The sequence below is a fragment of the Diplotaxodon limnothrissa genome, linkage group LG5 (assembly GCF_057381915.1).
Source record: "Diplotaxodon limnothrissa isolate DT_005_m linkage group LG5, D_limnothrissa_male_GT1.1, whole genome shotgun sequence".
NCBI classification, from domain to species: Eukaryota; Metazoa; Chordata; class Actinopteri; order Cichliformes; family Cichlidae; genus Diplotaxodon; species Diplotaxodon limnothrissa.
This window is the reverse complement of record NC_140600.1, coordinates 14,807,841-14,829,354: the sequence shown is the minus strand read 5'-3', so window position 1 is coordinate 14,829,354 and position 21,514 is coordinate 14,807,841. Positions and strand designations below refer to the sequence as shown.

Below are 21,514 nucleotides of genomic sequence, written 5' to 3'. Positions count from 1 at the left end.
CAGACCGTGGAGTGACAGTGAAAGCAGGGCCCTAACGCGAGACTCTAAGTGAAGGACAGTGGATTTATTTACAGGAGGTGAAAAACACACAACTATATACAAAATCCCAGCACTGTGGTCCCGTGGTGATTCTCCCTGAATCCCACACAGTGCAGATGTCCGTGAGAAGTGAAAGGTGGCGACTCCAAAAAACTCCAATTCCCACACCGTGACTTTAGAGGCGTACTCCGCTCCCGATTCCTGGTAACACAAAAGGCAGAGGGTTAGCAGGGGATCTGTTTCCGCGGAGGTTACGTAAAAGCTCACGGCAGTACTGACGAGTTCTGACTCAAGGATCCAGCGTCGGCCTCAGCTCAGCTGCAGTCCTAAATGCCGTTCCTAGACGAGCGTAATCTGCTGCAGCTGGCAGAGGACGACGAGCGGCAGGTGCGGCCGTCTCTCGAGTAGACCACTTCCGGGTTCGCAGTCTCCTCAGCGAACCCACACCTCCGGAAGCTCACACAGAGACACATGGAGAGATGGAGAGCAAACCAATACAACACACGGAAAACATAAACATAAACATACACTGAAAATGCCTGAGCCCTGGGTCCCTAGACCCAGGCCATGACAGTACCCCCCCTCTAAGGGTCGGCTCCCGACGATCCAAAAACACAAACCAAAAACAACAGTACAACCAACCCAGGGCGGGCGGCGGGAGGTCCAGGACGGAGGGCCCCAAAACCACTCCGCTAAACAGCCACTACAAAGCAACAACAGAAAAACACAGTTCAACAGTCCAATCCCCCGGTCCAGCGGCAGCAAACACAGTTCCGGCGGCCGACCCGCAGGATGGCAAAACAAGCGGGACCCGCCGCGGGTTAGACAGTGGCGGCAAAACAGTTCAGGTGGCCTACCTCTAACCCCTTGATGGAAACGCAGCAGCTCCGGCGAGCGGCCACGGGTCCGGCAGCCGCGGCGGAACGGTTCCGGTGGCCTGCCACGGGTCCGGTGGCGGCGGCGCTGCTCCTCCGGCGGCCTGCCACGGGTCCGGTGGCGGCGGAACGGTTCTGGTGGCCTGCCACGGGTCCGGTGGCGGCGGAATGGTTCTGGTGGCCTGCCACGGGTCCGGTAGCGGCGGCGCTGCTCCTCCGGCGGCCTGCCACAGGTCCGGTGGCGGCGGAACGGTTCTGGTGGCCTGCCACGGGTCCGATGGCAACGTCGCTGCTCCAGTGAGCAACAGCGAGGCGTGGCACATGGTCTATGACGCGCCGGTCGCTGACGTGGACGCACTGGACGTGGATGGCGTGGAGGCCGCGCTAGACGTGGAGGTCCCTCCGGTTCGCTGACCTCCGGCTGAGCGGGTCCCTCCTCGGCTGGCAGCGAGAGCCCCTCCTCGGCTGGCAGCGAGATCCCCTCCTCGGCTGGCAGCGCCGGTTGTTCCTTCCGCTCGCCGAGCTCCTCTGCTGGTGGTTCGCTGAGCTCCTCTGGCTCGCTGAGCTCCTCCGGCTCGCTGAGCTGCTTCTGCTCGGGCATGCTGAGCTCCTCCTGCTCGGGCATGCTGAGCTCCTCCGGCTCGGGCATGCTGAGCTCCTCCGGCTCGCTGAGCTCGGCTGGCAGCGCCGGTTGTTCCTTCCGCTCGCCGAGCTCCTCTGCTGGTGGTTCGCTGAGCTCCTCCGGCTCGCTGAGCTCCTCCGGCTCGCTGAGCTGCTTCTGCTCGGGCATGCTGAGCTCCTCCGGCTCGCTGAGCTGCTCCTGCTCGGGCTCGCTGAGCTCCTCCGGCTCGCTGAGCTGCTCCTGCTCGGGCTCGCTGAGCTCCTCCGGCTCGCTGAGCTCCTCCGGCTCGCTGAGCTCCTCCGGCTCGCTGAGCTGCTCCTGCTCGGGCTCGCTGAGCTCCTCCGGCTCGCTGAGCTCCTCCGGCTCGCTGAGCTGCTCCTGCTCCTCCGGCTCGCTGAGCTCCTCCGGCTCGCTGAGCTCCTCCGGCTCGCTGAGCTCCACAGCTGGCGACGCGGGCTCCTCCCGCTCGCTGAGCTCCTGCTCGGGCATGCTGAGCTCCTCAGCTGGCCGTGCGGGCACCTCCGGCTGCGCTCCAGTCACAGATGGATGATCCGGAGGCGAAGATGGTGATGCGGTGTACGCAGGCGGGGAAGGTGAAGGCAGAGCCGGTGAAGAAGATGGCAGAGGGGTGACTACATGCGGATGAGATTACGACGGCGCTACATCCACAGATGGTGAAGCCGCCAGCGGCATGGAGACTGCTGAATGAGGCGACGCTAGTCGTACTGTAGGCCGGCTTGCAGCAGCGTCAGCGGCGTCACCATCCACTGAAAACAAAAAAGCAGATGGGGTGAGAAATGAAAAAGTGTCCTTATTACTCACCACAGCCGGTTCTTGAGATGTCCGGGAGGGCGGCTGCGGTGAGGAACGCCGGCGGCGCGAACGTCGTTTCCATGTAGACGTCGGGGCCGGCGTCTCAGGCTGTGAATCCACCAGCTGTCCGGGCCGGTGAGCAGCCTGAGGAGGAGAGTGGAGGTGGAGGGTGGAAAGCAGGAAGTCCAGGACAACTGAATTAAGGGAGTCCACCAACCAGGGGAATTCAAACAGCATCCCCTGCAGCCGCCTCTCCACGGCGCGACGCAACCCCTCCGTGGGCTTCTCCCACCACAACTCACACATGCGGTAAACCTTGTCCATAACCTCCCCCCTGAGCCTCTCCTCAGAGACCGCTGGGTCCAGACGTGGCGCTGTAAACCGAGCTGAAGGTGGCCGCTGATCGGCTAACCGAACTGAAGATGGCTGCTGATCAGCTGACTGAACAAACATAGCCCCAGAATAAAGAGTTCCAGACGAAACAGTCTTGATTCCTGGATTTGAAAGAACGTCAGGCGCACAGTCTTCTGAACCTATGGGAGAATAATCGCTCTTAAAACGAAAACTTCTATTTTCCCAAACCGGAGAAACACGAGCTGTAGTGTTCATGAAGCTGGCGGAATGTGACGAGGGCGGATTTTGATGTGGCTGCTCCTGCAGTGATGTGGGAGCGCTGGGTGTGTCGGGTGGCACGAGAATAATCCCTAGCATCTTATAGAATGCCTGAGCGGGCGTAAGCTGATTGCTGTCAGGCTCATAGTAATCCTCCCGGGACCGGCTAGGGCGTTCTCTGCGAGACCGAGGCGTCCGCGGAGAGGAAGCAGACGAGTGGGCCGAAGGGTAGGCTGCCAGCGAGGAACGGCAGCACGGAGGCCCTCCAAGCACTAGTCGGGTCCCGTCAAAACGGGAGCTGCGCTTCCGCGGTGAGTCCGCTGGGTCCATAGTGGCTGGATCCTTCTGTCACGGGCTGCGATGGCAGACCGTGGAGTGACAGTGAAAGCAGGGCCCAAACGCGAGACTCTAAGTGAAGGACAGTGGATTTATTTACAGGAGGTGAAAAACACACAACTATATACAAAATCCCAGCACTGTGGTCCCGTGGTGATTCTCCCTGAATCCCACACAGTGCAGATGTCCGTGAGAAGTGAAAGGTGGCGACTCCAAAAAACTCCAATTCCCACACCGTGACTTTAGAGGCGTACTCCGCTCCCGATTCCTGGTAACACAAAAGGCAGAGGGTTAGCAGGGGATCTGTTTCCGCGGAGGTTACGTAAAAGCTCACGGCAGTACTGACGAGTTCTGACTCAAGGATCCAGCGTCGGCCTCAGCTCAGCTGCAGTCCTAAATGCCGTTCCTAGACGAGCGTAATCTGCTGCAGCTGGCAGAGGACGACGAGCGGCAGGTGCGGCCGTCTCTCGAGTAGACCACTTCCGGGTTCGCAGTCTCCTCAGCGAACCCACACCTCCGGAAGCTCACACAGAGACACATGGAGAGATGGAGAGCAAACCAATACAACACACGGAAAACATAAACATAAACATACACTGAAAATGCCTGAGCCCTGGGTCCCTAGACCCAGGCCATGACACTTACCTGCTCCCACTGTTAGAAGTGTTCCTTAATCTAGCCTTGCTTGCAACCTGTCTTCGTCTCTTTCTTCCCCTGCATCTGTCCGCGTGTCCGTCTGCCAGCCCTACCTCCCGCTCTCACCCTACCCCCCTGTCCTCCGTCATGAGGAGATGAATGGTGCTCTGTCACTCGCCAGGCTCTTCAGAGGGCCGGCGCTCCGTATGAGGAAAGTGCCAGTCATTAACAGGAGGGGGAGGAGGGAGAGAGGCAGGATGAAAAATGAGTTCATTTACGGGCAAGTCCTGTGAGCCGCATAACGTCAGCAGCAGCAGCAACCCCCCTTCACCTTCTCCTCCCCTCTTCCTCCCATCACTTTCTGTAGGTGTGTGTGTATGAGTGTGTGTCTACGTGAGGGGCTGGGGTGAGAAGGAAGGAGTTAGGAGGTGGCGGTAGGAGTTACTCAGCAGATTTTCACCCGTGTATAAAAACAAAAGCAAAAAACAGAGGCCACTGCCTGTGAGAAGAAGCCGACACAAGATTAAGGAAGGTAAGTTGAAGTGGGAAGAATCTAAGCACAGAGGAAAAGAGGAGGAAGAATTACCAGGTCGGGGATTAGACAAAGCCTCATTATTCAGATTGGAAGGGCAAAAATGAATTTTAGCCACAGATAAATGCCTCTCACGGCTAAGTAGCTGCATAAAATCTAAAATGCTAGGTCAAACTGACTTAATTAGATTGCTGTTACCTGTCGGAACCCTAAAAGCTTTTCAATAATACAAAGTGATAAATATGCATGAATCACATCTCAAAGTTGTATAAAGCAAAGATGTACTGTGCTTCTTTAGGCTGAGATAATATTAGAGGTAGACAACATTATACAGCAACAAGCCTAGAAAGGCTTTTTTGAGCGTTGTGGTTTTTCAGCCACAGTGAAAAGCAGACCGTAGCTTGTATGCCAGGTGGTAGGCAAGATAGATTAGAAGGTAAGACATGACAAAAGTGGTTTAAAAAGGAGGGCGTGAAGGCTTTAAAATGGGACACTAATGTGTCAGGTAATTGCAGCAGAACATTTAAAAACAAAACTATATTTTTGCCGTCCGACTGCTTTGCAGCAGCCTTGAACATCATATACGGTAAGGCAACAAAAATCCTGGTCTAGTTTATGTTCTTTCATTAAGCATAATTGGAAAGGCAAATTTAAGTAAATTTCCTAATAAAACATCCTTTGTGTTCTCCACTATTAACACAAACTAGGCAGGTTTCACCTGTGTTTTTGCAGTCATCCAAACAGATCCACCTCAACACAGCTGTTAGTTTCATTCTTTTTTTTTTGCATTTTGATTAGTTGTAGCTACTCTGGTTGTTGACTGGTTATGTGCAATATCAAAGTGTTGTCTTTTTGGGGAGTGGGTAAAAGCACCTGCAGTACATTATTTAGACAACCGGAATACATAGGAAGTCCACAGAGTCTTTCAGTTCCTCCCGTGCATATATTCTAATTGTCATTTCCAACAGAAGGCAGAATAATGTGAATTTTATAGTGCGACTCTGTCACAATTAATTCACAGCAAACGCAGTCTGTCACCGTCAGCTGCGAAAATAAAAGACAAGTTGTGGCTTCATGGGATCCACAAAACCTGCGACTTCGTAGTAGGAATTATGCCTGTGCATGGATTGCACTGTTTAAAGGTGGCATAATGTAAAAATGATGAAGAAAGATGGATGCAGATGTTTTGATGTTGCGGAGAGGAGAGGAGCAATAATGTACAAGATATTTTGCTCTTCACCTACGGACAAAAAAGAAGTAATTCATTTTTGTAAGACAAGCTTCTTGTGGGAACTGGACTCTATCAATGATGTTTGTTGATTTAACGTCATACTGGGTCTAAACAATTTCTACATTTTGAGGTGGCAGGAGCATTTGTGCTCTGGTTCTAAGCTCAGATAACTAATGTTTGAGGGTGTCGTTAGTGTTAACAGTTTTGCTGGTATTTGGCCAGTCTGATCGCGATCAGTTTAAGATCCCAGCCCATTATAGACATGACATGCAAACAATCATACATAGAAAACTGTTGAGATATATCTTCAAATAGGGATGCATATAAGGCAGTCATATTGGTGCACTGATGCATGTCCACAGATGAGGTTCACCGCAGTTTTAACTGTGCGGTGACAGGAGTATCTACCTGTTACCACAGCAAAAATATACGTAAGTGCTTTGTTCAAGTGCTCTTCATTTTTTTTGGGTGTGAAATCACAAGATTTTTAGAGCAGTTTTTAAGGATTTTTTAAATCATATTTTAATGCTGCTTTTATACATTGCTGTTATTTTCAGGTGACCACTGGCAACTAGACAGACGCTAAAAAAGGCCAAATAACTGCTCCAAGATGGCAAAACTTCAATAAGAATTCATTTAGTAAAGCTCTGTTACTCCAGAGAATCTCATCTACATTTGCCTGTTTTTTTTAGTTACAATAAAATATCTCCATTATTTGTAAGCAAATTGTCGACTGAAAATGATGCTCAAAATTACAGTTTAGCTTCCAGATTCACCACAAATCAGCTCTAGTGTTTTCACCTTGCCTAGTGTGCATTTGATAGACTTACAACTCACTGAGTGTTTACCAGCTGTAGCAGCCCTGAACTGTATCTGACCCCCTGCTCTAAACCACCTGGAAGGAGAGAACATTAAGACAATTTCTCAGTAGGGATTCATAAAATGCTACATCATTATGTTGTGTATAAGTTCTGGTCCTTACTGCACGTAACCATCTGACCAGTGGGCACTGGGAAGACTAAGTTCAATATACATCCAACATTTCTCTGTCATTAATCAGCCCATGACACTCCTGCCTCTCGGCATATTGGGGCCTACTGTAGACATTCAAAGCGGAACTGTACAAATCTAAGCTCTGAGAGAGTTAACGAAAAACATAACAGTACTTTCTCATCAAAGCGTTCATTAAAAAAAAAAGGCATTTTCATTTCTCTGCAGGTTTACTCAAATTTATGTCAATATGAGTGAAAATGCACAAAATGTTAATCCAATTTTTAAAAAAAATGTCCCGAAAAGAGTTTCTTTTTGATTACGAGCATAATAAAGATTTAATTTGGTTTCTTGCTGTGATGTGTAGACAGGCAAAAAGAGAGGACTGAGGAAACCTTTTCAAGTAAAGCTGCTGAGATAAGAACACATTGCAGGTGTGTTGTGCTTTGTGTGTGGCGGTGTTCCTCCGTAATTTAATTTCATACATCATAAATGCCACTTTGACACTTAGTCAGGCATGTGGCGACATGAAAGCGGAAACCATAAATTAAATCAGAGCCATTTCCTCTTTTTTCTCTGTCCAACTTCTTCCTGATTTACTCTGCTTGGCTGGAGAAGACCGAGGTGCTGGAGCACTGATTAATGTTGCTCTCTGAGTGTTGAGTGCAGTCACTGTAGTTTGTATTAGTTAGAGCTCACACATGTCCCTCTATGTAGTTAGGCAGCAGCTAAGAAAGACAGGAAGGGAAGGAAAAAAGAGGAAAAATCTCTATTCTCTCTCTAAAAACGAGTGCATTTCCAAAAGAAATCTCACAGTGTGAAACTATTCCTGCACAGTCTGAACAATGTGCTTTTCTAGAAAATTCTGTTTTATACCCATCTCCTTGCTTGCTAAGAAAATTCTCATCAAGCGTGAATGCAATACAAAGTTTGGAGCTCTGGGACTTATGGATACCAAGAAAGTACAATATCTCTTTCTCTGCATCTCCTTTCATCAGTATCCTGCTGCTGGGATGCACAAGCCATTGCACTTCAATAGGCTCCACTATTGTGAAAGATCGCGAATGCTTCTTGTTGCCTGACTAATAGCACTAAGCTTTTTGACGATGGTTTTAAGTGCAGCATAGATCTTCGGTTTATCACCCCTGTGCTCAAAATGAATTTTTGCCACTCACAAGTGGATACCCCTCCTCCGCAGGAACGGCAAACCTGTGTTTATGAGTGAATTTCCCCCCAGGGCTCTGCCATTATGTGCTGCTGATTTCCTCCAGCACTGTTTAATTTCAGGCTCCAATTGGAAGTACACATTAAAAGTTAATGGGTGAGGTGGCTATTGATTTTAAGATAAATAACACGAAAACAATACAGACCAGCTTCTGATTTTCATTTACCTTTTCATTACTTGATACTCTCTCAAAGTTTATAGCAGCCTTTCTTGTTAGCGGCTTTGTCTCCGTGGCGGCTCTTCTGTGCAAATGTTCTCTGTGTTTCTTGCACGGGTTACAAATCATTTTCACTATTTTGTAGTTTCTCCTCTCGCCTATTTCGCTGGAGTATCAACGAGACGGACCTGCTGGGAAGAAAATCTGCCCCAAAGCACCGAGGCCACATATGCATCCTGGCTGATGCAGCTGCGTCTCAGCTCGCGCTGCTGGCTGCTCCCTGCCTGTGTAGCCACTGGTCTGTCAGGCAGCGAAGCAGGGGAAACGGTGGGATAAATGATTATTTATGATCTGCCACCTCCCATCCTCTCAGCTATCCCTAGGCCCTGTTCATTACTGCTGCAGGCTGCCACTGTGTGGGAGAAAACATGCACACACGCGCGCACACACAAATGCTAAGCAGCATCTGCACAAATAAACTCTTGCTCAGGCAAACAACACACACACCATTCTTTTCTCTGCCTTTCTTCCCCCCCCCCCTCTCCCCCATATCTCATTCCTTTCACTTTAAAGCATCATATCTCAGGCGCAGTCTGCTATCATGTCACTTGCACCATCATCCACCGCAGAATGGGCACTCAACTTGCCAAACTTTCCCGCCAGCATGCAGTCCGCTGGGAAGCAAAGACATCATCGCATACACTGCTTTGAAAAGCAGCTCTTCCACTACTCATGCTCCCTGCTTGGCATTAAGTGGCAGATGGCTGATGAGTCTCTGTGGTTTTGTCTCTCTCTCCATGCATCATGTTTTTCATTGTCCCAGACTTCCAGCAGCTGGACCTAATAAATCCCGGGAAAACCCAGAGAGCTCAAGGTAGCTTAAATAATTGATCAGACTGAGCGTGGAGGCTGGCAGCCAGCTTACCTAAACTACAAGGAAATCACAATAAGACAGAGAACACTATGTCCATGTTTGCTTGTGAAGCTTTGACTTGTGTTCATGGTTGTTCTGTGTGTGCCTTCACCACAAAATAAATAACACAGGTGGATTTCGGTAATACAACTTTTGGCAACATGTGCACTTTAAAAGACATCCAAAGTAAAAGAATCACACTTTTCCACCCACATCTGCCTTACAGCAAATATCAGCACCCGCTTCACTTTACAGTGATCTTTACAGAAAACGAGTAAAAGCAAACCAGTCCCTTAGAGGAGCTTTGACGTGTCAGTCTATTAGGCTGTGAGACGTGCAGAACACAGGCTATTTCATGTTTTAAAAGCTCTGTGTGACGTCTTGTCTATAAAGAGGAGAGTTAGGGTGTGCTTTAAATGGAATATACATCACATACATCAAGAACTTGTTAAGAGAATGTATATATAAGTCCCAGGGCTAAAGCGGTATGTTACAGCAAGTCCATTTAGCTGAAAATACATTGTTGCATGCTGGACATTGTAATTGTCCACTGGGCATTGGAGACCAGTCTGTTGAGTCTATAGGTAGAACCCTACCATGATAACTCACAGTAAATGTCCAGAGCTGACCATTTAACGGGGCGCATGGTCTTGGAGTGTGGTGTGTACAGATGATGAATCAATATAGCCAATGATGATATATGAAGTTCAGCAGATGTGTGCAAAAAGATGCTCTGTTAGGTGGTGTTGGAACGATAAGCAGCAGCTGGATGTAACCAGGACTCATAGGTGGCACAGAGAATAACCAGGTGTTTGTTTACAAACAATGAAGATGCCAGATGGGAAACACATAAAAGCACCATTAGCCACTGGTTGTATGAGATTGCTAGCAGCTTCAGCGGGCCACACTTTACAGTGTGGACTTCCTGCAGACGCACCTCTAGACCCTGCTATTTAACAATGTAGGAATAGTATAACATGATTACATCTACTTTGTTATTTACGTAACCACGTAGTTTGCCAATTATTTATATCATCAACCAGGAATAGGAGAAGCATGAAAAAATCATTAAAGATAAAAAAAAAATACAGCAAAAAATGCACAGACAGTGACTGCAGTGGATGCTTTTCATTATTTTTTAACACTTAGCTTTACTTCTGCTCTTTGAATATTGTAACTTCACTCTCCTCTGTGGCTGGCTTGTGGACAGATCAGTTGTAGACCAGTTGTAGCTCGTATCTTTGACACTGCCCTCATCTGACCCTCTCTTCAGAAGGATGGCCAGTCTGTAGCTGCCCTTGAACTGGTAATGGACTGCCCACGCATTATAGTCCTTTCCTACTATACCTCCTCGGGCTGGTTCAGCACAGCACTGCTCGGCTCAGGTTAGGGTTTAGGTTTTTCCATTAGGTGGTAGCACTTGGTACCAGGTATTTTTTTAGTTGCCGCTCGGTTGGGTTTCCAAGTAATCTGAGGGATGCTACCGATTACCGATTGGCTAGTCAGTGGCATCACTCGATGAGCCATTAAGGCATCTCCTTCACAAAAATCAAAACCGCCTTGTTTGAAACCTGGAAATTTGGGAAATAGCTACACAAAAACCAATGTGATTCCCAAGTCTGACGAAAAGCCACAGACTGAGCAGCAGGTATACCATCGCCTTGACGTCCTCCATTGTTGTGGCGTTCATGCCGCATACAGATGACGTCACAGGACGGTTCGAGTGGGAAAGGGCTATTTGTAGTGCAGAGGTTTGCAGATCCACATCGAGCCATTGCTTTTGACAGGTTTCTTTGATCTTTCTTAGTTTTTGTGTTTCTTACTCCTCAATGTGAACTCCACTACATTTGTCATGTCTCCTGTTTCAGCCAGCGTATCGGCCAATCAGCATTCACCTCTCACCAAACAGTCAACTGTTTTTTGGACGATTCCTTGCGAGTGCATAGCCTCTGCATAGAAGAAATTCCCATAATCTTTCTCTCTGCATAGCCATGGAGCTTCACAGATGGACACCAATGTGCAAACACTAGTCCAAATTATAAAAAGCAGACACAACAAGAGGTAATCTTTCATTTAATGACTTCAGCAGGAATTTTACAATTAGAAATGGTATCTGTCGGCGTAGCTAAACCCAGTGCGGCACCGATGCCAGGCCGTCATCCACTTAACCTGAGATGCAGCTATCAACGTCATATGATATAGCAAGGATTAGATAAAACACAGGCAATCTGTGGTTAGTTATTTCCCCTTTTAGTGTTCATAAATTACCAAAGTGCAAATCAATGTGATGAGTTAGTCATGTGAGTAATGAAGAAGACTTTCATTACACGGTGCTCGCAGTGAAGGCTCCCCCCATGAGAAGAAACCGGGCAGCATTTGTTAAAATGGATTGGTGGTCTATATATAACCCTCCTGACTCAATATCGCCTCTTTATTACTCCTTAGGGTTAACTGCCTAAGGTGTTTTTTTTCTTCTTTAGGAAGTATATTTGATTAATATACAACCTCTAGCGCCACAGAAAATACGATATTCACTTGAAACTAGGCTCCCGGCCCCAAAAATGTTCCCGTCTTGGAAAATCCTGGGCCTTACAGCTGAATGTCTGAAAAAATAATGTCCCAGAAACTGGAATTTGTGGAGATTGGCCCTAATGAAACAACAACAACAACAAAAGAAAAACAGCAGCATTTTTATGTTTCACAAAGACCCATTGTTCACTACAAGCGACAAAGCCCACTAATGCCTTTGATCTGGGTTCAAGTTCACAGAGGTAGAAAGTGGAAGTAGACAAAACATTAAAGTTTCCTCTTCATTTCCTGTTTTCTACTGATTGCCTGTGTTTGTTCCTTTCAATTACGACCTCATTTCCTAATATTAACAAAGCTTCAATGCAGCACTATTTGCAATACAGATCATATTTCCCTCATCAAGGCACTTTTGCACTTGAAGCTCACCAAACATTTAACTACAGCATAAGTGATCAGATGAACTGAATGAACTGGTTTTGGTGCAAAAATCCTAATACCAAGTACGTTTGTCTTTTAGGCATTTAATTCAGTGTCACAACTGATGTTTCCTCAAAGTGAAGATATAAGAAAGCCGACATAATAGCTCATTTATGAAATGCCTTTGAACTTAACTGCACTCCCTCTCACCTGTTGAGAACACCTGGCAGTGAGTGATACAGTAAATGGGCTGTGGGAGAAAAGCTTGCCTGTCACCTTTTCTTGTTCCATATCCTCTTTCCCTACCAGGACAACCCATCAATAATTACACACAAACTCCCCCTGGCTTAAAATCTTTTATGCTCGCTCCTTCCCTTCTCACTTTCCATCTCTCCCTTTGATTTTCTCTCCTCTGCATGTCAACACAGTCAGGTCCCTTGGCACCAACAGAGCTATCCGCTGTTGCATCCTCCCTCCCTCTGCCCTGTCCCATTACAATGACAATAACAGATAAGAATATTTATTATGTTGGCTCACCACTCCCCGTTCCTCCAAACATCTCTCAGGGGAGCGGCTCCTCACTATCACCCTCAAAAGCCTCATTCAGTTAACAGAAAAGAAAAAAAACCCACATCCACCCCTGGCCTTGATGCTTTCCTTTATCAGTCCAATGAAAGAAGAGCCAGAGCATGAAGGTGTCTCATCTCCTCTGCTCCTTTTCTTCTCTCACAGCTCTCCCTCCCCACTTTTAATTTTCATCTCTTTTTTTCCTGCTCATTTCAGAAAAAAGGGGAAGGAAGAGAAGGAGGGAGGGAGGGTGAGCAAATGAGAGTGGGACGCTAGCTTGTGATAACTGCCATGCAGAATGGACATCTCCCTTGTTTATTGGCTTTTGAAATTCAATCCATTGTCTGGGACTGGAAGTGATAAAGGGAGTGGAAATACAGACGCTCTTATCATGCCAGCTCAGTGAAAGGAACTTTTTTTCTCTCCTCCAGATGCCTCCGTTTGTTGTGGGGTACGTTTGTTGTGCGCGCATCGCCACATCCGAATAATGGTGTCTGAAAAATGCATTCATTCAGCTGCTTATTTGGACCCTGCTATGCCACTTACTATTGTGCCGCATCGTTGTGTGTAGTCATCACATTTAGAGGAGGCACACAATTGAGAGTGGTCACACTTGTCTCATTGGCTTTTCCCTGGATGTGTCATATTTAAGGCTTGAAAACAGTATGTAGTACAGTCGCAGAGCATTGTGGCCATTTTGTTGACCACGCTGACCTTTCATCTCTTTTGTAGTGTGCAATTAAACATCTGACTCATAATGTCACTGAATTCTGTGGTTTTTAGTCTGACAGTTTGGATGTTACCTTCAAAAAAAAGCATGCTGTTTCTTCACTGATCAAAGCTCGTAACATCAGAAACACATATGAGTGTGCGCAGTAACACATATTTAAAGGTAAAAAGTTTAAACTAAGCCCTGTAAGGTTTGGCTGTTGATGAATCCTTAGACTGTATATAAGAGATGGACATGAGCTGAAAAGTGAAGCCAACTTGGAAGTCCTTGAAGCCTCCATTGTTTCTTATGGACAGCAGGGGGCGACACCTCTGCTTGTAAAAAGAAGTTAGATCGTAGAAGTCTATGGTACTTGATCTATGACCTCATTAAAGACTTTTAAGGTGACTTTATGCTTTCAATCTCTGCATAGATAGGACGATGGAGGGTGGTATTTTGGGGTGGTGCTTTTTTATATGCGGTGTCCTTGCTTTTTAAGGTAGACCTAAGCCTTGCTCAACATGCTTGGTTTCAAAACACTAGCATAATCAGTGTATAAGCATGGCAACTAGGTGCATGCTGCACAGTCCATGCTTAAGAATACTGTACTTATTTATTTTCTTCCTGCAATGTTCAAAGGTGTTCTCATTTAGTGTTGTTCCAGATATCATAAAAACACACCAAAGGACGCTTATTTGCAATATATATACTACTGTGATGGAAAAATAATAATTCAAGACACTGTAGTTCAACTTCAACATGGGAATATATGACTTACTTTGTTTTTTTGTTTTGCTTTTACAAGGAGTTTGGTATAAGGCTAAAAACATTTTAGCTGGGCTTAGAAAACTATTGTGGTTGGGTTTAAACAGAGCTATCCTTCATTTTTCTTTTAAACGTTTTTTTAAGCCAATACAACCTAAGAATCTGTTAAAAATAAAACTATGATAGAGAAACTGTAACTTCCATTGAATGGGTCCCTTAGTTTAAAAATCTTGTGAGGAGGAATTTATGTTTGCAGGACTATTCATAATGCTTATAATACAGTCATAATTTGCATTTTGATCGAACTAGTTTGCTTTTCTCAGCACTTGTTTTGGATTAAAGTTTCACAAAATGAAATAAAAGCAAAAAAAAAAAAAAGTGAATGTATTAATCAGGATACCTGCATTTAGAGTACTTCACAGTTTGCCTCATTTGAGCTCGCTCAGACAAAAGAAAGTAAGCTAGTACGTGTGGTGCCGAGCATTGGTCTTATTAACTAGCGAGTTTCCCATCTTTCTGTTGAAAGTGTTTCCAATTTATCTAAGACAGTTATATGACCAATGTTGACCTTTTACCATAAAACCTTTGATAGTGGACAACAAGCAAAAACTACTAAAATGTATCTTTCATCTACTTGGTCATCACCAACAACTCTCTAATGGTCTTCATTCTGCAGCCACCAATAGAAGTGTAATTAAGCCTAATTAAAGCAGTAAAACATTAATAAAGAGTGGACTGTTTGAGAGGGGAAGTCAAATTGGTGGATTTGAGCCATCAGTTGTACTACAAATGTTCCTTCCTGCTGCTATCAGACACTTTAATTCATCTACTTGGGTCAGACCGACACACACCGAACCGGACTGAACCCAGCTCGCTGTACTCCATCACGTTTTGTACGCCACAACATATATTTGCACACCTGTGCACTTATAATACCTGCAATATCCCAGAAGGATTAGTGTTAATACTTGTGTCCTTTTCTCTGATTCTGATTATGACCATTAGTTTATTCACTACCTCCTAATAACGTTTTTTTTTTAGATGATTACTGATTATGTGATTGATTGGGACCAAACAACTAACCTCTTACAACCAAAAAGCCTACTGTCAAGTAAATTAAATACACATGATATTGCAATGAAAGGAGTTTGACTTAAATAGAATTAATTTCTTATTTATTATGTGTTGATTGTAAGTATTTTTTTTTAATCCACTGATATGTGAGCATAAAAAGCAAAAGAACAATACTGCACTCAATACAATAGTATGGCGCTACAGGAAATTCAAGAAGTGTATTTATATATTATACAATCAAGAACTTTGAGCTTCCAGAGGAAATAATGTTGAAAGAAAAAAAAAAGGCGAGGTTGCCAACAGAGTTTTGTTTTAAATCAAATGGGATTTAAGATATTACCAAAGGCTTAGTTTTATTACCCACCAGCCTTCTGTGTTTCTTTTAGGAGACAATAGTGAAGTCATGTTTTCCCCTTCTCAGTGGATTTAGTCTCATATAAATAGAGTTTCTTAGAACTAATTTCTACTTTAACATTTTCTGTCAGAGTCTGGTCCTTGAAAAGCTTGATGAACCCCAGCAGGCAAAGTCATTGTTCAGTCTGATTGATAAATTCCATGTAGACCAAGACAGTGGAAAGAAGAAAAGAAGAGTATATCATGTTGACTCTTTACCTGCTTTTCTCTGGATACATTACCTTAATTAATTAACTATTTTCATAGAATAACAACAACAACAACAAAAACAAGTCTTTTCAGCGGCCACAATGGATGAAGTGATGTGACATGACAAAATATATCAGCATAGGATCTCTCTTCACAGCGCTGCTTACCTGCTGTTCCTTCTGTGTCTGCTATGGGGCTCTGTCGCACAGGAAATCACACCCTACTTTCTCTCTCTCTCGTTCACCTTTTCTTCCTCGTAGTCTTCTTCTATCTTCTCCACTCCCCTTTTCCTTTGTCACCCATCGCTCCGATCAGGCACTCCTTTTGCTTCTCCTACCCCCCCTCCCGGCTCACGTGAGTCCTTGACATGTCACACTTAACCTTACTCAAAGATCAGACTGACCAGACATCAGACTGTGAAATATGATATATGACAGGATTAATGTGAAATATTTTCAAGCTTCAATTAATCCCATAATAGTGCTTTCACATGCTGAATAAAGTATATGATTGCAGTGTTGAGGTGATCTTGAATAATAATCTCGGTAATAGCCGCTTGTGTTGCAAGCAGCATGTTGCCACACCAAGCAGGCAAATGGAAAAAAAATATGCGTGTTGATGAGCTTTTTAATTGGATGGTTGAGAAGAGATTTGTTCCAAAATCCCTTGACGCCCTTCGTGGACACAAGGTGTGATGTCACGGTACCATAGAAAATGGTACAGTGTTAAGACGACTTAAGTATTAATTACCCTATTAACTACATAGGATTCACTGACTATATCGGGTCAGCCTCTTGTGTTGAAGCAGACTGTGGAATTAAGAGAGGGTTGCATTAATCCCCTCCTATTTTCCACATCAGCTCTGGCGCATCTGAAAAACATGGTCCATTCAGGCGTTAATTACATAAAGTTCAACAATGTGTGTGTGTGTGTGTGTGTGTGGTGAGGGCCATTTGTTTTCTGGACGACATCAGCGGTGAAACACATTAATCAATTAGTCTTAGGTGATAAACACACGAAGTGCATCGTCACGTTTCACCTGGGATTCCCAGGTTTCAAGGTTGCTGCTGTCCACTGACAAGCACACACTCCGTATACACACACAGATCCACACGCACTGTGGTGCACACACGGAGATCTAATTAAAACCATTGTTGTGAATAGATCTGATTCTATTTCAGTGTGGTTAACAGTCCTTCATGGATAAGTAATGAGCTGGTGCCGGCAGAAGGGAAAGCACTTCAACCCTTAAACTCCTCAGCTCTGCTGCTGGACTGCAGCAAGACTCCTTCAGGGGGTTCGACTCTGATATCTACTGTATATGGCAGCGAAATAAGTGTAAATGTAATGAACTGAAATACCTTCTCCCAGGCGGCTGAGTGACCACATTTAACTTAAACTGTTAAAATTATTAAAATGTAATGCATAGATAATACTCATTACTACCATTTGTGCATTTGTGTACACAGAGTACAGTAAAGACAGAGGAAGATTTACACTAATAGGAGAGATTGTCCTCTAAATTAATTAGGTCGTCAATATTACAGACAAGTTGATTTTCCCTCCGATAAATGTGCACCTGCTGTTGCTTAAAGGTGGAAAGTGAACAGAACGTATAACACGGCCATTTAGTGCAAAGAGGAACAAATGAGTCACATTTTTAGTGCATAAACATGTATAATGAACACTTATATGATTACAATATTAAGTTTAAAGCTTTATGAACAAGCAGAAATTCTGCATAAATCAAGTATGAAACATACTGTTTTGTGAACATAAAGGGTCAATTTTGGTTTCCAAATTGATGCTACAGCATTTTGAGTTTGCTGTTATCAGCTGGAATATTCCTTTTGGTCATTTTCTATTGATTTAAGTAACAGTGTTAAGCCTAGTGTAGTAATGGGATCTAAACCAGTGAGTAAGCATGTCATTACATAGTCATACTCTGTATCTTATGAACATCCACGGTCACCACTTCATGCATAATGGACCTTCCATGACCTTCCAAGCTATATAGTTTATGTCTTAAAATATTTCCAACTATATCCATAATCACATACTGTGTATGCTACCATTGTATATAGTGTATTATCTTACTTTTTTTCATTGATTGTACTTATTTGTATTTTTGTATTTCCTTCACATATCTGTACCTGAGCTGAGGTGACGCAAAAATTTCCCCGTTGTGGGATCAATAAAGTCTTATCTTATCTTATCTTATCTTATCTTATCTTATCTTATCTTATGTCTGATTTTAGACTGATAGCTGAACCCGTTTCATCCTCAGTACTGACACTTACATTCCTATGAAATAAGTATGACTATCAGTAAAAACATTAACTTTGTTCAAGATACTTCTTATATGGAAGACGGGTGAAAAACTAATGGTTCACTATGACGTCACCACAACGCGAAATTAAAGTGTAAAAGCGCACAGCAGCTTTTTTTTTTTCCACAGACACCATTTTGACATCTCACACAACGTGTGAACACACAGTGGCAAATAATTGAACGAATGAAGGCTGAATTCCATGTTTCAGTGGCCTGCTAATGTGCTGGTGCTGTCATCGTGACACTGCTAAGGCTTACTAGGAATATAACAAAGCAAGTGTTAAACTTTATTAGTACAGCCTGTGCTTTTCATACAATGGCAGATGAAAACACACACACAGAAAAACAATAGAGAGGGAGATAACAATCAGCTGTGTTCCCCCTTCAGTCTTAGAGTCTTAGAATCAGATTTAACCAGATAACACAAGTGAAAATACCTGTGTGGGTAGATCATGCAGGCTGTGGTACAACAATGATTAAAAAAAAGAATCAGTATAAGGTTTGAAACCTTTAGACAATAAACTGATCGTTGCTGCCCAAAGATCCTTTCACTGTGTGTGTTTGTTAGAAGTTAATGATACAACTGTAAAATGGAGACAGTATAAAAGAAAAGCAGGAGGGTGATTGAATGCGCCCCATTAGGGAAGAACAGAAATTTGTTATTGGTCTCGGCAACCCTGGGGATGGACTCTGATTGGAATAAATTCTCTGCCGAGCTATTGACAGCAGAGCCGTTGGAAAATAGGAAAATAAAACAGGACAATCTCTTCCTGTCTGTCTATCTGTTAGTGGAGATAAAAAGTGTGTGACTTTGACTGTGTGTGTATGTGTGTGTGCAGTGCCTCTTCCTTTAACATATTTTCCTCTCTGTGCCTGTCGGAGCAGCGGGGCCACTTTGATCAGAGTGTTATCGGCACTGCTGCGGCCTAATCCGCGTATTTGCTCCGAGTTTTAGCTGGATCACCGCGCTCAAATCAAAGCACTACAGAGTCAGACCAGGAGAGGACAGAGACATGCGGGAACCCACACCTTCAAACACTTATAGTCACACTGTATGCACACGCACTCTCAAACACACGTACGCGCGGGACTTTGTGCTCATCGCGCTCTTTAATTGAACTCGTTTGATCAAAGTCACAAGACCATCCATGTAACACAGGCAAACACACAGCCAGCGAATAAAAAAAATCTTTTTATAAATTAAAGGCTTACTTTTTGTATAACTTCTTTTTGAACACTAACACGGAGTTAAGCTTCAACCGCAAAAATAATCTCCTCGTAACACCTCTGAAACTGTTGTTTGCCTCAAGATGAGGCTGTATCAAAAGGGGCTTTGAAAAAAAAACTGTTTTCGTCTACCTCAGATTACTAAGTACTGCTAATTACAATGCAACTGCCTCTGCAACATTAGAAGACAATCAAAAGATGATTTTGTGTATCTTCTCACACTGAACAGTTCCTATAATTTCTACTGTTTGCCTAATGACACTCAGCAGTCATTAAAACCATCACGCACCAAAGAGCACTGTGGATAATTTTGCTATGAAATAACAAAGAAGCCAAATATCTGGAGTATCAAATGATTTTTTTCCTTTGTCGTATAAAGCTCCAGTTGTTTCATTGACCATTTCGACACCTTTAAGCATTTCGCTGTTGACTATTTCACAGCTGGTGTTTAGTCATTCTTTTAGAAGCCATTAACCGGCACAACCTTGAATTAAGTTCATAACAACAAATTTAATGTTCTGACTCTCAACAGCCCAAATCTAAGTGTATGTAAAAGAAACAAAAAAGAAAGTCAAAGTGTGTTTTTTTTTCTAAATAGAAAAAGAAATGTAAAAGGTGATGACTTGAACGCAGCCATTTACCAAACAGCCAATAAACGCTGCAGACGTGTGACAGCTCAGATTATTATATCCAACACTTTGACTGCAAAATCATTTCTGGAATGTCCTCTGTTTAGTAGATAATCCCATACCCTTCTGTGTGACCTCCCAAAGGAAGCAATACACGCAGGGAGATAGAAAAAACAAAGCAGAGAGGGAGAAAGCGGAGCTGTGAGATAATGAAATAACTTATGGAGATGTGCCTCCCTCTTGGAGTGAGCGAGCGAGTGAGAGGTATAAAAAGGGAGAGAGGTAATTGTTCTGGGCTAGCACTATTTTAAGTTCGGGTCAGACTTGGGGCAAGAGTTCTTTTTCGGGGCTTCCGACTGTTGGATGCAGATTTGCAGAGATGCTTTCCTTTTTCTGTTAAATATTACATTTGTGTAAGTGTTGCGCCTTAAAAGGTAAGTTTTATTTTAAACCCTTTGCCTTTCAAATCACTGCAACCCACAGTTTCCTGTAAGTCGTCCTCAGCAATCCCATATCAACAATATAACCCCTATTTATTTCATTCTAGTTAAATTCAGAATTCAAGGCTTTGCTTATATAGCTGAACGCTAACACCTTACCTATTCATGGTTCACTTCTCTGATCTTTTCAGCTAGGTCTTTTAGCTGTTCCCCATTCTTATTTTAAATATGGATGATGCTCCTAAACTGAGGTCTACACCTTCTGCAGCATTCCCTCCTAAGAAATGTTCAAGCTTTTGGATTTCTACTGATCTTATCAGGAAAAAAAATACAGTGAGCATTTAACAAATGGTCTTTCCTTATTAACTGCAGACAGGCAGTTTGTTTAAAAACACAGTCACTGATAATACTGATGATAATCCAACCTGTTGGTGGAAATCCCAAGTGTTCCTAGTCATGATGAGAGCAGAGCTGAAGCAAACTTTGATGCTGAGCTTTCTGATCCCCGTGAGACTCCCATGTTAATAAATGAGATCTCCTGCAAAGCAATACTGCTTTAAACCTATGTATTATGTATGAGGCAAAGGAGAATGGTGCTAAAAAGGAGGAATCATCTAGGCACACATAAGTGCCAGAATCCAATCTCAGCTCCATTAGTGCAGGACAAATCCTATACAGTGAGAAGGGTTCTCCGTATGTTTCCATGAGGGAGCTCAAGAAGCCATTATGGAAATGAAAGGGGACAAATCACATGTTACAGATCACTGGGTAAAGCAGGAACAAAATCATGGTGCGGTATACTTTGGACTCGAAGACTCAACAAAAGAGGGCTGAAACCTGCACAGTTCCCCCTGCAGACTTCTAATAAACTGTCATAGCGAGGAGAGAAATTCTATTAGTTCACATTTCTGTCATCTTGCATCTTTAAATTATGCCGTTTTGTTTTCCTGCAGATCACAGATTACATCTCCGTCTTACTTTTTCATTGCACTAAGTTTTAGCAGCATGGCATGTTATTTGATCATGTGTCAACACATTATCGTTATCTCTCTGTCTGAGCACAGAACTCATTCTAAGTACGCTCTGAGTCACAACTGCTGCAGAAGGTTACAGTGGAAGACAATTTGTCTGTGTTTTCCAATGAGTTAGCATCCCCTTTGAGCGTATGCTCCATCACTGTAGATACAGATCCTTACAAACAATCTCCCAAATGCTAATTGAGGTAATTAAAGCCGCAGCATC

General features: G+C 44.1%; 1 pseudogene; it reads right to left on the bottom strand.

The window, feature by feature from the left end:
• Positions 1-623: 623 nt before the first annotated feature.
• Positions 624-21,514, bottom strand: part of LOC146631802 (uncharacterized) — a 54,114-nt pseudogene continuing 33,223 nt past the window's right edge.